Source organism: Eurosta solidaginis, chromosome 3 (genome assembly GCF_040869045.1).
Source record: "Eurosta solidaginis isolate ZX-2024a chromosome 3, ASM4086904v1, whole genome shotgun sequence".
NCBI lineage: Eukaryota > Metazoa > Arthropoda > Insecta > Diptera > Tephritidae > Eurosta > Eurosta solidaginis.
The window spans coordinates 18,567,216-18,583,970 of NC_090321.1; the positions used below are offsets into that span (position 1 = coordinate 18,567,216).

Below are 16,755 nucleotides of genomic sequence, written 5' to 3' on the forward strand. Positions count from 1 at the left end.
ATCGTCATATGTAAATGAGCTTTGTCAATATGAAATGAGTTAGGTTACATTGAACTGACCGGTCAATGAAAACCTTACAGACTTAATGTGCCCATAGTATTGCCAGAGCTTATTTGACGTCCAAACGGAAAAACTCCAACTAGGTACCAGTACTTATTTTACAAAATTATTTCACCCTATTGGCGAATACTTAACATTTTGTAGGACCAAGATTGATAGCTTCCTCGGGATCTAGCAACTCCGCCGCTCTTCAGCCTTGACTTGGCGAACGCAAGATACGAACACAGAATATAGAATGTACTCAGCCGTTCTTGCAGCTCGCACCCCTACATCTGATGTTATTGACGATGCCTAACTTAAAAGCATGTGATGACATTAGGCAGTGTCCAGTAAATATGCCCACCGTGAGTCTTAGGTCTTCTCCTTTTAGAGATATAAGCATATTAAAGTCGTTGGATTTGCACATAACCTTAAAAATTTTGTAACCTCGCGCTTAAATGATTATATACAACTCTTGTCTCCTTTTGATTGCTGACAAATGGATTGGGATATTTACCACTGATTCATCGAGTGTTGCACCCCCCCCCCCCCCCCCCTTTGTCAACTCATCAGCCACTTCGTTACCTTCTATCTTTTTATGGACGGAAATCCAGTAAAGATTTAAGGTCCTGCCTTTGCATTCCAGCGCACTTCTTGATGAATCACTGTGCGAGAACAATGCCCTGATTGACGCCTGACTATATATATTGACACGACTGCAGCGTAGGCACTGCGGAATTTCTGTTGCTTTCTTATGGCTGCAATTTCCACCTGATCTGGCAGACTGTAGGATCTTCTTATTTTTGAATCGACACAGCTAACAGCAGACCTGGCCACTTATGTTAAATTGGAACCATTGGTATATACGTTTATAGTGTCGCTCCACCAATTCCCTAAACTAGCGCCAGCCCTCCGTCTCTATTGTGTCCCCAAAATGTCATTCAAGACACGAGAACGGGACAATGTAGTCCGTTCGTCCATTATTAGATGGTACTGTACTGCTATGCTTACAAGTCCTACACTCAAGCTACCCCGAAACCTTAAGCCTTGTCGCAGTTGCTAACGCTATATTTGTGACAATTAGGTCTGCAGGCGGGATGTGTAAAAGAATATTTTTTAGGGCTCCTGTAATGCTAAGCATTGATAATCTGCATACCTTTTCTAATTTTTTTACTTATTTTCTAATACAATTTTTAAGGTATATTTTCCAAAATTTTTCTTGTAGGGTTACCACTACAAGCGTCATCTGCATACCTCATCAGCGTTTACAGCTCTCGGAAGATGCAATGAAATGCCGGTGAATCGATGAGAACAACGCTGTCCTTGCGCACACTATATAGGTTCATCATTTCAACACACCTTTCTGGTAACTAGCACCGCGAATTTAAATGAGAGCGGCCGCAGTCAATGGTCGTTATCTACCAATTACACCAATTACGATATTCCTATGTAGATAGAGGGCGTGGTTATCTAACGAATTTCAAACTTTTCCCAGGGCGATTTCCCTTTAAATTGCAAAGCGCTCATCGAGTGTCATCACTACATCTGAAACCGTTCGGAAAATATTTGCAACGAAAACTACTTATGAGCTTAATTAATACGTAGATGTTGGCACGCCCTTCATTTAACTTGTTATGTCACTTGAGTAAGTAAGTACACGCTCTTGCACGACGGAAAAACTTTTGAGGATACTAGGACGAATAGGCAGACCGAGGGGTGTATGGATTTATAATTATTGCTAAATTTTATTGACCTTTCGAATAACAAAAGAGCCTTCCCCTTCTAAATTTTCGAAGCTCCTCTCATAGCTAGCATTTAAGCTCTAACATAAATGAACCCTAAGACAAAGGCAATCGTCAGTTTTCTATTAATTTTAAATGCTGCTGGCGCATGTGTAGCCTATGAATAATTTATTTATCGCTTTTCTTTGTACCTTCAGTTCACATAATATTTCGCAGTTCCTATTCTTTAGGCCAACTTCGCCTATAAACAGCAAGTTAAAAACTTTTAATTAATATTGAGCAACTTTGCTGAAGTCCGCATTAATGCCATGAAATTACAACAAAAAAACCAAATATATTACAAATTGTAACAAAACAAAATATATTTCCACATTAACAACTCTCTCCTTTGCAACTCAACAAGTACTGAAAGAAATGGTGCTAGTAAAATCAACAAATCGGTTCTGTTGTTCTTGACTTAATGGAAATTCGGTGAAATTGATCGAATTACGGTTAATTCGACCGAGTTCTTTGTCAAGCGAACAAATGAATTTAGTCATTTCAACAGAAGAGAAGTTGCCACTTTTAAGTTAACAAAATTCTGTAAAACTGACAGATTCCTAATCAATCTAACTGATTTTTTTGTTAACATAACTGATTTTATTGGTCATTTCAACAGCGATCAACAGTCAATACATGAGCAAATTTTCAAAGAGAATTTTACGCTCACTGCGCTCTCTACTTTGTACTTATGTATGCTGTGTACTATATGTTTGCACATATTTACGAATGTATATGGCAGCCGCCGTGGTGTGATGGTAGCGTGCTCCGCCTACCACACCGAAGACCCCGGGGTTATAAAAAAATTTGGCAATATAAAAATTTTAGAAATAAGGTTTTTCTACTAGAGGAAAATTTTCCCAAGAGCGGTCCCCCTCGGCACTGTTCGGCAAGCAATCTGGGTGTATTTGCCTTGCAAATACCGCAACATAGGTACTTTCGTACAAAGCTGTCGCAACAACTTTTTTTGTTCATTTGACTACTAAAACGGTCAATTACGAATCAACGATTTGTGCGCAACATTCAACATCTTGTTACGATGGATAAAAATTGACAGAAATTTCGGTTGAATTGACCTGTATTTCGGTTGATTTTACCAGTCTTTTTCTTTCAATGAGCAACAAAGGTCAAAGTTTGCAATGTAACTTTTAATTTTGTTTTATCTGAATAAGGTTTTAATGAAATTTACAATTAGCACGTAAATATGTTTATTTAGACAGCGTTGGAAAACCTTTTTAGCTTTGATTTCTATACATATGAGATTTTTTTAAACACAAAGGAAAAGAAGAATTAAGAAAGCCGGGAAATTATACTGCTTTTGTTGCGAACTGCGTTGTTTTTTTTTTTTTGTTGTACCTTTTTGTTTGACGTTTTTGACAAGTTTAAAAGCGCTATAAAAATATTTAGCAAGAAGAAATAAATGTATGAATAAATAAACGCTTGAAAATATAATCAGCGCTTCTATTTTGCTTTTAGCACAAAATGACACCTGCGATTTTCGAATAAAAGCTTTTGTTTTTACCTGGCACAGTGTGTTTAGTTAAAACTAATAAAATAAAATAATCAATTAAGGACTGCGTTTGAAAAAAATTGTCTATCACTAAATACGAAAAACATTCTAAACAAGTAGTTCGATTTTAAAAGTAAGTGTCAAATTCCAAAGACAATTTGATGTAATGTCATGAGGCTAGATCCGTCCAAAAGACGCCTGAAACCTTATGCTGTCTTAGAAAAGGTTTCATCCTTTCCTCTAAGCACTCTTTAACATACATTTGCGTGTTTATGGTTCCCGTAGGAACAAAAATCTGCTTCTTTCGCTACAGATGCGTATTGCCTGCCAAGCCAGAAAATTTCGGGGAAATTTTGATTGTCTTTAGGTTTTGTGCTTTTTATCCACATTACCCCGCGAGTCTGCAGTATAAAATTTTTGGCTTGGAAGCTGCGAAAAATCGGCTAAACATAAGTTTCGTCGTCCATAATACGGCAACTGAACTTTTGAAAAAATTGTTTTGCTTCTGTAAGGTAACCCTACGGTAAGTGTTGCGTGACCATAAGGTCAAGCAATGCTTATGGAACACAACAATAATTCACAATAGGGGTTGCCTGTCAAAGCAACGTTCACAGTGAGGGTTACCTCACATAATGTCAAATGGAATGACGCCAGATATTTACGCGCATTCAATCCGACCGGTTGTGAAAAAAATAAGAGATAGCTCACGGGCATATTGAGTACCTTGACGGTTCTTCTCTTTACCTTTTCTTTTTTTGTAATTTGATAAAAGAACGTTTGTTAAATAAATAATATCTGTATAAATGTTTACACCGAAATCAGTGTATGAACTATTTTATTTCAAGTGGAAAAGTGGAAACAACGTGCGTGCAAAGATTGCAGCGAGCATTGCACGAGCCATAGAAGAGGCAGACGGCAATTTTCAATTTTACATGGAGACCATTTTGGCCACGCCAGAATCGGTCTCGCCACATGGCGACCGTGACAGGACATGGCGACCGTGACAGGACATGGCGACCGTGACCATGCCTGCAGAAAAATGGTGGCTCCGGGGACCTGGAATAATTCCCTGCAGCACAAAATTAAAAGACACTTACAAATTTGCTAAAAACTGAGTGCGTGGTGGTTGTGATGCGGTGGTGGTTGTAGTAAAAGGAAATACATACATACAAAAAAAAATTTTACATAAAATGATATAAATTACACAAAGCTGATTGCAACAAATTCAAAAAATTACATGAAGTAATCTATAAGTTAAAACAACAAAATCTAACTACAAAAATTACAAAATTTCAAAAAACATACAAAATTTCAAAAAAAAAATTTAAAAATTTCAAAAACTACAAAAAAATATAAAAATTTCAAAAACTACAAAAAAAATTTAAAATATCAAAAACTACAAAAAAAATCATAAAATTTCAAAGCCAACAAAAAAAAAAGTTATAAAGTTTCAAAGAAAAAACTATAAATAAACATTTTTCACATAATTTTAAAAACTACAAAATTACAAAAGCTTCAAATACTACAAAAATATACAAAACTTCGAAAGGAAAAATTACAAAAAATTTCAAAAAATACGGAAAAATACCTAAAATTTCAAACAAAAAGCCACAAATGGCAAAATGGACTATATAAAACATATACATTTTTTGGACAAATCTAAAAGAAATTTAAAAATACAATTTTTAATAAACATAAATTTGGAAATTCCACAAAACCTACGACATTTTGTAGTGTTACATACATACATACATGCATATGGAAATATTAATTTTTGAACTGGCTGTACCACGCCATAACGGTGGAACTAAAAATACAACCACCAGTGACGCCTTTAATAAGCACCGTTAATAGCGGTAAAACATCACCGACACGCCATTTACTTATCCTACTCATCATCCTAAAATTCATCAAAATTCCGAGAACAATTAGAAGGAGAGAAAGAGAGGCAAGAAGCGGAAAAGATTCACTTAGTAACGCCAGCAAAGGAAGACAACACCAACAACAACAAATTTCAGCAGTATACAAGCAAAGCAGAAAAAGGGCGGTAGTTTGGTTTTCTCAATATAAATACAGGTATACTATAAACTTAGCAACAATTTTTCGTAATACACATGTAGCCTTCGCATGTAGCAACACAATTTGACACTTTTGATTATAAACATACTTTTCTTAAACATTTGTTTACTACGCATGTAGCAACACAATTTGACACTTTTGATTATAAACGTACTTTTCTTAAACATTTGTTTACTACGCATGTAGCAACATACTTTTTCTACTTTAAAGACAATAACATGTTAAACTAATTAAATTAAGAAATTGAATTTTTCAAATTACTTACATACATAAAATTATTATATTGAAATATAAACAGTCAAATTTCGAAAAAATTCAAATGTACATTAAACATAGTAATTTCAAATATACGGCCACCACATGCAAATTACCATGCATATATTACTATATTCTTTCTTTTTCAAACATTAACATGGAACTTGAATTTTTTATTTTAAATGCGAACACTGCTTCGTAATAAATACAATCGGAAAAATATTTTTTCAAATTTAAACATTTTTTTAAAACCTTTTTGAAACGCAAATTATACATCAATTTTATATGTATAATACCAAAAATATCAAATCTTTTCGCCAAAAGTTTGCGATAATTATTCGAAGCTAATCAATTTTGAAATCTCTCATTGACTTCAAATATCAATATAGACAGGTTACAGTCACATAATGGTAATGGTGAAAATTTATTTTATCGGTGAAAGCTTAATTTCCCTTTTTCCAATTATTTCTTCGGAAATTGAACATAGTGAATATCATAAACATTTACACATTTTTTGCAACAAATACAGTGTCATTCAAATAGTTAACAATTCCTTCGAAGCATCACACGAATACAATGTATTCCAAATATTTCAACATATCTTACATTTGCGACTCTTTTCAAACTGTGTATTATATACAGTGTCTTTCAAATATCCCAACAGTTTTTTCTCTTTGCATTATTAAACGAATACAGTGCGGTTAAAATATTTCAACATTCACTTGCATTTACAAAATAAGTTTTAAATACAGTGCCTTTCGAATATGCGAATCTTTACCATTTACCAATTAACTCATCGATTTTGAATATTTCGAATATTCTCTGATTTTTAAACAAAAAAAAAATTTTTTTAAATTACAAACCACAATTACTGAGCGAATGAATAGTTTCAAATCCATTCTTGTATAAACAGTGCCTACAGCGTTAATCTTAACATTTTTCCGAATTTTTTCATGAAACATTTTTTTCTGCCACGGAGGTAAACATTTTCAATAAATGTAATAAAGTTTTCAGATGTCAGTTGTCAAATGTCAGATTTTGATTCCAATTTCAAAAATTTACGCTCTAATTTCACTAAAGTTACTAAACGAGTTTTAAATAACCGATCTATCTCAGCGAAAAAATCAATAGAATATGAAGATGCTTTAATTAAAAGCTATAACCAAATCATAATACAAGTAAATTCATATTTTGAAAATCGAGATAAGCCTAGTTCAATAATCGAAAGTTTGTCAAAGTGCAGAGAACAACTCACTAAATGTTTTTCTAGAATTAACTGCAATATAAAAATACCCAAAGATCTTTCTGAATTAATACAAGAAAGCGAATCAAGTTCTGATTTTGACACTGAGGAAGAATTATCTGACGCATCGACAACTTCAGCATACAAAGCTATTATTATTAAAAAAAGTCACGTATCTTTTCTTGAGGATTTCCCTGGATTTTCCAATTCACTCCACACTAATAATAATTTAGACACAATTAGCGAAGAACAACCAACAATGGCGACTCCAGAGCAAAAGAAAACGTTTATTACTATGTGTGCATCCATAATTAGAGAAAACTACAGCGGCGATCCGCTTTCACTTGCATCCTTTATAGATAAAATAGTTTTGATAGAAGATTTGATGGAAGAAAATTTGACAAATACTTTCATTTCGTTTATAAAATCCAAGTTAGAAGGGAAAGCGCGTGAGGCAATTCCAAATGAAGTAACAACAATTCAACAAATAAAAGATGCATTAAAAGGTAGAATAAAACCTGACAACTCAAAAGTTGTTGCAGGAAAAATTGCATCGTTAAAAGTTTTTAATAATAATCATACCGAATTCGCCAAACGTGTTGAGGAACTCTCCGATGCTTTAGAACGATCATTAGTTATAGAAGGAATGACTCAGGAAAAAGCGCACGAAATGGCAGTCGAACAAACCGTCAACGTTTGTCGGCTTAACACTCGCTCAGATCTTGTAAAATCAATTTTAGCGTCAACTACGTTTACTGATTCTAAGGATGTAGTTGCGAAAATGATCGTAGAACAAAATAACCAAACAAGTGAAAGGCAGGTACTAGCGTTTAGATCACGTTATAACAGGCAAAATAATAGTTTTCGAGGTAACTTCAGGTCAAATCAATATAATAGGAACAACTTTTCGAGGTACAACAACAATTTTAACAGAAACAACAATAGCAATTATAGGCATAATAACAACAATAATTATGGCTCGCGAAATAATGGTAATTTTCGAAATAACAATAGCAGGCCCGTAAACAGAAACAACAGCAATAACAACAGTAACAACAACAATCGACGTTCAAATACTACAAATAACGCTAGTGTACGCACTTTAAACGCCAACGGCCCTCAGGAGCGAACACTGGGGGACCAGAATCTGAATTAAATAACGTTTTTCAAAATAAATCAATTTATTGTTTAAACCTGAACTACTCAGATTTTATCGAACTGAATTGTAATGACTCTTTTAAAACATGCACTTTCTTAGTAGATACACAGGCTGATATATCAATTATAAAACTTTCAAGTTTAAAACAAAATGTTTCTATAAATAACAACAATATTATAAATATAACGGGTGTTACGACAGATACAGTTTCAACATTGGGTACCATTAAAACAGAACTTTTTTATTCAAATTTTTCAATTCCACATACTTTAAATGTAGTAGATGACAAATTCAACATACCGTCAGATGGTATTTTAGGCAAAGACTTTTTGAAAAAATACAATTGCATCATAGACTATGCAAACGAGAGCATAACAATTGGCATTGGCAAAAATATTCATAAAATTTCAATTTTACATAATACAACCGACAATACATTGGTAATTCCTCCTAGATGCGAAGTTTATCGTTTATTTAAGCTGAAAAAATCTAAACATCCAGTTTTTATAGACGCACAGGAAATTTGTAGTGGTGTGTTCACCGCAAAGTGTATTGTTGACACTAACAATCCGATAATAAAGGTATTAAACGTCACTGACGAGGTAAAATACGTAAGAAATTGTAACATAGTTACGGATGAAATCACCAACTATAACGTGTATAAAATCAATGATCTTTCAAAAGATTCGAAAAGGTCAGAGGAATTAAAATCAATTTTAGAAAAACAAATGCCAAATTATGCCAAACCAAAACTTCTCGATTTATGTCTAAAATATAATGACGTGTTTGCACTAAAGACCGATCGAATGACGCTTAACAACTTTTATGAACAGAAATTACGATTGACAGATACAAATCCTGTTTACATAAAAAACTACCGTTTACCATATTGTCAGAGAGAGGAAATTAATAAACAAGTTGATAATTTATTGCAAAACGATCTTATAGAACACAGCTATTCCAACTATAATAGTCCATTGATACTTGTGCCAAAGAAAAACCCAAATGGACAGAAATCCTACAGGATGTGTGTTGACTTTAGAGCCGTAAACAAAAAATTGATAGCAGACAAATTCCCACTTGCACGAATAGACGATATTCTTGATAATCTAGGCAGAGCCAAATATTTTTCTACATTGGATCTGTATTCAGGTTTTCACCAAATCCCATTAAATAAAGATTCTAGAGACATCACTTCATTCAGCACTGATCGTGGTGCTTTTCGATGGAAAGTTTTACCATTTGGTTTAAACGTAGCTCCGAACTCATTCTCAAGAATGATGTCAATTGCCTTTTCAGGAATTTCTCCAAACCAAGCCTTTTTATATGTCGATGATCTTATAGTCATTGGGTGTAGCGAAGCTCACCATCTCAAAAATTTAGAACAAGTCTTTCAAACATGCAAAAAATTTAATTTGCGTCTCAATCCCGAAAAATGCAACTTCATGCGTTCAGAAGTCACTTTCCTAGGACACAAATGTTCGTCAAAAGGTCTACTTCCAGACGATTCCAAAATAATTGCAATAAAAAAATATCCGAAACCTTGCGATAAAGATGCAGTAAGACGATTCGTGGCATTCGCCAATTATTACAGAAGGTTTATACCAAATTTTGCTTCCATAGCAGCACCTTTAAATAAACTTAGCAGGAAAAGAGTAGAATTTAAATGGGATCAATCATGTGATATAGCATTTGAAAAACTCCGAAAATCTTTAATTTCTCCTCAAATTCTCCAATACCCAGACTTCAAAAAGGAATTTATAATTACTGTCGACGCTTCAAAAATTGGTTGTGGTGCCATTTTAAGTCAAAATAAAGATGGCATTTACTTACCAATTTGTTTCGCGTCCAAATCATTTAATAATTCAGAACAAAAGAAATCAATAATTGAGTTAGAGCTTTTAGCTATATTTTTTGCAATAAAACAGTTCAGACCATACATATATGGCACACACTTTACAGTCAAGTCCGATCATCGTCCATTAGTTTACTTGTTCAATATGAAAGATCCCTCTTCAAAACTTTCACGTATCAGACTTGAACTGGCAGAGTACAACTTCTCTATTGAATACATAAAAGGTAAAACGAACGTAGGAGCAGATGCACTCTCTCGCATCACAATAGAAGAAATTAAAAATTCAGGAACATCAGTTTTAGCAGTACAGACAAGATCACAGACAAAACAAGAACAATTAATGCAACAAGAAATACTCAAAGAAGAAAAAGAAAAAATAAAATTACAGGTTTATGATAATTTTTCAAACAAATTTTCAAAGAAAATACCCAGAGTAAAATCCCAAATAAATTATGATAAAAGTGGTAAAATTACGAATTTTGAATTAAATGCGCATCTAAAACACAAAAAGATTGAGTTAATTAAGGTTGCGTGTGCTAACAAAATAATACATTTAGATGAATTACTTTTGAAGCTACAAAAAGAAGCTGGCAAGCGCAATATTAATATAATTGAATTGCAAAAAAATGATAATCTTTTTAAATATTTTTCGATATCAGATCTGAAAACCACTGGGAATAAAATTTTAAAACATTTAGAAATCGTCCTAACCGAACCCGTAGAAACTGTGACAGACAAAGACAAAAAACAACAATTAATAACAATTTACCATACCGACCCAATTTTAGGAGGACATTTCGGTAGCAAAAAAGTTTATGCAAAACTCAGAACCAAATACTATTGGAAAGGCATGACGCGCGATATAGCGAAATTTGTTAAAAACTGCGAAAAATGTCTTTTGAATAAGGTTAAGCCAAAAACAAAAGAAAATTTAGTCCTAACCGAAACACCATGTAAGCCACTCGACATTGTTGTCATTGACACTATAGGACCTCTACCTCAATCCGATAATGGTAACAAGTTCGCTGTCACCATTATATGCGATCTCAGCAAATACTTAGTAACGATTGCGATACCTGACAAAAGTGCAAAAACGGTCGCATCAGCTATTTTTGAAAATTTCATACTAATATATGGCATTATGAAAACAATTAAAACTGATTTAGGTACCGAATACAAAAATGAAATTTTTTCAGAGTTAACAAAACTATTAAAAATAGAACATAAATTTTCCACAGCGTACCATCATGAAACTCTTGGCACAGTAGAGCGAAATCACAGAGTTTTCAATGAATATTTAAGATCTTTTCTAAATCCCAATTTTTCCGACTGGGATGTTTACTTGAAATATTTCACTTTTCTTCATAACACAACAACAAACACAGTATTCGATAATAAATTCTCACCATATGAATTAGTCTTTGGCAAAGCAGCTAATTTACCAAAAGAACTGCAAACCGATAAAATAGACCCGATTTATAACATAGAAAACTGTTCGAAAGAAGTTAAATTTCGTTTTCAAAAAACTCACGAAATAGCGAATAAAACAGTTACAGAACACAAATTAAAAAATCAAACCGGATATAACAAAAGTTCACAACCAATATCTGTCAAGGTATTTGACAAGGTATTGCTTGAAAAAGAACCCCGCGACAAGCATAGTAGTATCTATATTGGTCCGTATACCGTAATAGGTATTGACGGCGTAAACGTCACGTTAATTGATGACGAAACGAAAAAGAAAAAAATAGTACATAAAAATAGAATAAGAAAAATTAATTAAATTAAGTTTTTAAATTCAAGATTATTTAAAGTTAATCTCTATCGTTAAATTAGAAATAAAATGTTTTTCTTCCAAACCTGAAAAAAAAAGACAATGAAATCAAATAAATTTAAGCAATCATTAAAAATTAAGAACTGAATGTATACAGTAGAATTAAAACACAAAAAAAATTTTAGCTTTCTAATTATAAAAACTAAATTTAAGTTCTACTTTAGAACTAGAATTTACAATTTAATTCTTAATTTAGATCTAAACATAGATGTAGATTTAAACTTAGTTTAACAGTCTTAAACTTTTAAAGTTAATTACATCGCTTTTGGGACAGAAGAATTTGGCCAATTCTTCTTTTCCAAAGGGGAATGATGTAAGGTAACCCTACGGTAAGTGTTGCGTGACCATAAGGTCAAGCAATGCTTATGGAACACAACAATAATTCACAATAGGGGTTGCCTGTCAAAGCAACGTTCACAGTGAGGGTTACCTCACATAATGTCAAATGGAATGACGCCAGATATTTACGCGCATTCAATCCGACCGGTTGTGAAAAAAATAAGAGATAGCTCACGGGCATATTGAGAACCTTGACGGTTCTTCTCTTTACCTTTTCTTTTTTTGTAATTTGATAAAAGAACGTTTGTTAAATAAATAATATCTGTATAAATGTTTACACCGAAATCAGTGTATGAACTATTTTATTTCAAGTGGAAAAGTGGAAACAACGTGCGTGCAAAGATTGCAGCGAGCATTGCACGAGCCATAGAAGAGGCAGACGGCAATTTTCAATTTTACATGGAGACCATTTTGGCCACGCCAGAATCGGTCTCGCCACACTTCAGTATTCTTCGCAGCATTTCTGTCTGGAAAGTTTTGAATTTTTAAATGTCTTGAGACCAGCCTCCTATTTAGCTTTGCGAACCAAAAAATTGGAACATTCCATTTTCTGCGCCAACTTTTATTCTTTTTATTTTGGTCACTGATTCCTTTCTTTCAACAAGTACCAGGCTTTCAAGTGGCAGCCAACTCCTTTTTGAAGCTTTTTAAAACTCTTGACATAGTTTTTGATGACACTTTTACATACCCCGCAATGTTTTTTAGAGTCCACTGAGGATGGTCTTGATAAACTTGCACAATTTCTTCACGTACTTCCAATTCGCTTGCCATTTTAATCGAATAAAAGCGTTTAGTGAAAATATTTGTGTACAAAATATTTTTGAAACATATATAAAGCATACCGCACAGAAAATTATTTAAATACATGAATTTGGAAAAGAGTTATTTGATTAAATTTTTACATTGCTATTGACAAGTTTTTTCTGAAAACGTTTTTGCCTTATGCGCTCTTTACAACCGAGTTTTTTATTTTTGGCAAAAGAACAAATAAATTTAGTCAAATCAACAGAAGAGAAACTATTCTTCGCAAGTTAACAGTATTATGTTCAAAAAACAGATTTCCAATCAATCCTATTAATTTTTCTGTTAAAAAAACTGATTTCAGTTGCCATTTTAACAGCGAGAAACTTTGTATATGGAGCAATCGCACTAGCTAATTTCAAAGCAAAACTAATACTCAAGGCTATTGCTATTATATGCTTTTAACTAAAGTACTACAAAATTCTCTGTTATATAAACAGCCTTCACTGTTATGCTAATGTTGACACAAATCTGTTATTTTAACAACTATAATTGGCATTCTTGGATGGGCTGCTATAATCGTTTAGTTAACAGAGCTATGTTAAAACTTTTTTTTGTTGATTTGACTGTTAATGCGGTCAATTTGGAATCAACGATTGATGCAAAGTTGATTCAACAGATATTTTGATGGGATAAAAATTTATAAAAATTTAATTTCGCTTGATTAAGCCACTTTTTTTCTTTCAGTAGGCGCGCCCTCCAGCATATTTAGCCCGCTACACCTAGGCTCGTGGTTTCAATTCCAGGGCAAAGTAACATTAAAATTCAAAAAAAAAAATTTTAATTAAAAAAAGTTTTATAACCTGGGTCGCCCATCGCGCCAAGTATTTTTTATTTTTTTTCCTTTCCTTGTAGATACTGCTTTTCTTTTGAACAATTTTCAAAACAAAAATAAATTAAAGATTATAAATCGATGGCTGAGTGGAGTTTTATCCTACCTCGGCTGAAAGTTTGAGAACGCTATTTATGAAAATATTAAAAAAAATAAAAAAATATTATTGTTTTTATTATAAGTTTTTTTTTATAAGTTTTTTAACAGTTTCAGGGAACTGACAACCGACATAGGGTGATATTTCACTACATAAAACAAATTTTTTTATAATATAATATCACCGTGGTATGACGGTAGCGTGCTCCGCCTAATACACCGTATGCACTGGGTTCATCCCCCGGGCAAAACAACATCAAAATTTTAGAAATAAGGTTTTTCAATTAGAAGAAAATTTTTCTAAGCGGGGTCGCCCCTCGGCAGTGTTTGGCAAGTGCTCCGGGTATATTTCTGCCATAAAAAGCTCACAGTGAAAACTCATCTGCCTTTCAGATGCCGTTCGGTGTCGGCATAAAACACGTAGGTCCCGTCCGGCCAATTTGTAGGGAAAATCAAGAGGAGCACGACGCAAATTGGAAGAGGAGCTAGGCCTTAGATCTCTTCGGAGGTTATTGCGCCTTACATTTATTTTTTGTTTCTTTTTTTTTTTTTTTAATATCATTCTTGATATTTTACTGCGAAAATTTGATATGGATCAAATACAGTGTAATTATGTGCGGCTGGAAAACTCAAAAGAAACAAAATCCATGGCTTAGGACGTCGCAATGCTAAAATAGTTAGTTGAAAGTATTTTGAGGGGAAAGGATTGAAACAACCCTATGAAAAAGCACTTACCTAAAATTAGGAAAACAGTTCCTTATACACATTTTCTTTCAATCGAAGAATACTTATTGAATATTTCTTACAATATTTACATGTACAAGTTAGCTGAGCGAATAAGAGCACTTTTTTAGCACGACTTTAATAGAGTCTTCACACATTGAGTCAGAGCTAAGAGTCAGGTTCGATATGCTAGTTATTTTAGTGTTATGGTTAGAGAAAATAAAAATGAGTTTGATTTACCTGCGTATCAATATGTACACAGCTGACTCACGGGTTAGACGCATCTCGTGTAGACCCCATAAAGCTGAGGACCATGACTAGATATCCATGGCCGTGTGAGTTACACAATTTAATTTTTAAATTTTTCCCTCATTTAAATTAATTTATTTCTATATAAGAAAAGAGATAGTTTTAATTTTTAAGAAAATAATTTGTTCAGATTTATGGATGGATTTCTATGGCGATATATCACATCAAAATATTCATCATTTCAGTACCTATTTTAGGCGATTTTAGGACTTTTTTTGGCGTACGTATGAAATATATATTTGAATTTTGACAATCTTAATCAGTAAAAAGACACACTGTGCATCGTGATAAAAAATAGCTTGTAAATGCGGTGGCAGTCGTGGTGTGCGCGTGTACTGTGCTGAAGGTCTTAGTTGAAAGGCTGGTGTCAACAGCATCATAATACTTCGCAGTGCCTTGGGAAAACCACCCTTCAAAATATTCAAAACAAACGATTTGAAGTAAAAGCAAGTAAGGAAGGCTAAGTTTGGGTGTAACCGAACATTACATACTCAGCTGATAGCTTTGAAGACAAAATAAGGGAAAATCACTATGTAGGAAAATGAACCTAATGTAACCCTGGAGTGTGTTTGTATGGCATGGGTATCAAATGAAAGGTATTAGAGAGTATTTTGAAACGGAGTAGGCCATAGTTCTACAGGTGCACGCCATTTCGGGATATCGTCATAAAGGTGGACCAGGGGTGACTCTAGAATGCGTTTGTACAGTATGGGTATCAAACGAAAGGTGTTAATGAGTATTTTAAAAGGGAGTGGGCCTTAGTTGTATATGTGAAGGCTTTTTCGAGATATCGACCAAAATGTGACCCAGAACATCATCTGTCGGCTACCGCTAATTCATTTATATATGTAATACCACGAACAGTATTCCTGCCGAAATTCCAAGGGCTTTTGATTTCGTCCTGCAGACTTTTTCATTTTCTTCTACTTAATATGGTAGGTGTCACACCCATTTTACAAATTTTTTTCCAAAGTTATATTTTTCGTCAACAAACCAATCCAATTACCATGTTTCATCCCTTTTTTCGTATTTGGTATAGAATTATGCCATTTTTTTCATTTTTCGAAATTTTCGATATCATTTATTTTCGGTCATAGTCGAATTTCGGCCATTTTTTATACCAAATTAAGTGAGTTCAGATAAGTACGTGAACTTAATTTAGCAAAGATATATCGATTTTGGTTCAAGTTATCATGTTAACGGCCGAGCGGAAGGCCAAACGGTCGACTGTGTATAAAAACTGGGCGTGGATTCAACCGAGTTCGCCTATTTTCACAGAAAACAGTTATCGTCATAGAGTCTATGCCCGTACCAAATTTCACAAGGATTGGTAAATGTTTGTTCGACTTATGGCATTAAAAGTATTCTAAACAAATTAAATGAAAAAGGGCGGAGCCACGCCCATTTAGAAAATTTCTATTATTTTTGTATTTTGTTGCAACATATCATTACTGGAGTTGAAAGTTGACATAATTTACTTACCTCAAAATTTACACAAGTTATCATGTTAATGGACAGACGGGCGGACGGACATGGCTCAATCAATTTTTTTCGATACTGATGATTATTATATATGGAAGTCTATATCTATCTCGATTCCTTTATACCTGCACAACCAACCATTATCCAATCAAAGTTAATATATTATATGTGCAAAGCACGCTGAGTATAAAAATTAAAGGCCTCGCCCAATTTAAAGAAACAAATTATAAAGTTGAACTCGAAATATATATATACAGAGTAGCATGGCATTAGTCTTTCGCATAGTTGTACTGCACTAATTATTATTATTTGTGTTGTGTGTGTGTGTGTGGGCAGCAGAAATTTGAGTGATTGTAGGCTATGACTCGCTAATGATTTCCGTTGCCTTTACTTTGCATCGCATTTATTTTCCCTTTTC

At 33.6% G+C, this 16,755-nt stretch overlaps 1 protein-coding gene and 1 long non-coding RNA gene across 4 annotated transcripts in view; one reads left to right on the top strand and one right to left on the bottom strand.

Annotated features, from left to right (window-relative positions):
• mtt (mangetout) overlaps positions 1-16,755 on the bottom strand; it is a 409,542-nt gene that overhangs the window by 287,284 nt on the left and 105,503 nt on the right. The gene's annotated exons all lie outside the window — the stretch shown is intronic.
• The window catches only part of LOC137243402 (uncharacterized), a 222,854-nt gene that overhangs the window by 205,390 nt on the left and 709 nt on the right, over positions 1-16,755 (top strand). For 2 of the 3 annotated variants that reach the window (XR_010950520.1, XR_010950523.1), the window contains one exon: positions 1,265-1,688. The exons of the other annotated variant lie outside the window; for it this stretch is intronic. This is a non-coding gene — a long non-coding RNA (uncharacterized lncRNA). The remainder of the gene's footprint in view (positions 1-1,264; positions 1,689-16,755) is intronic. 3 annotated transcript variants of the gene reach the window in all.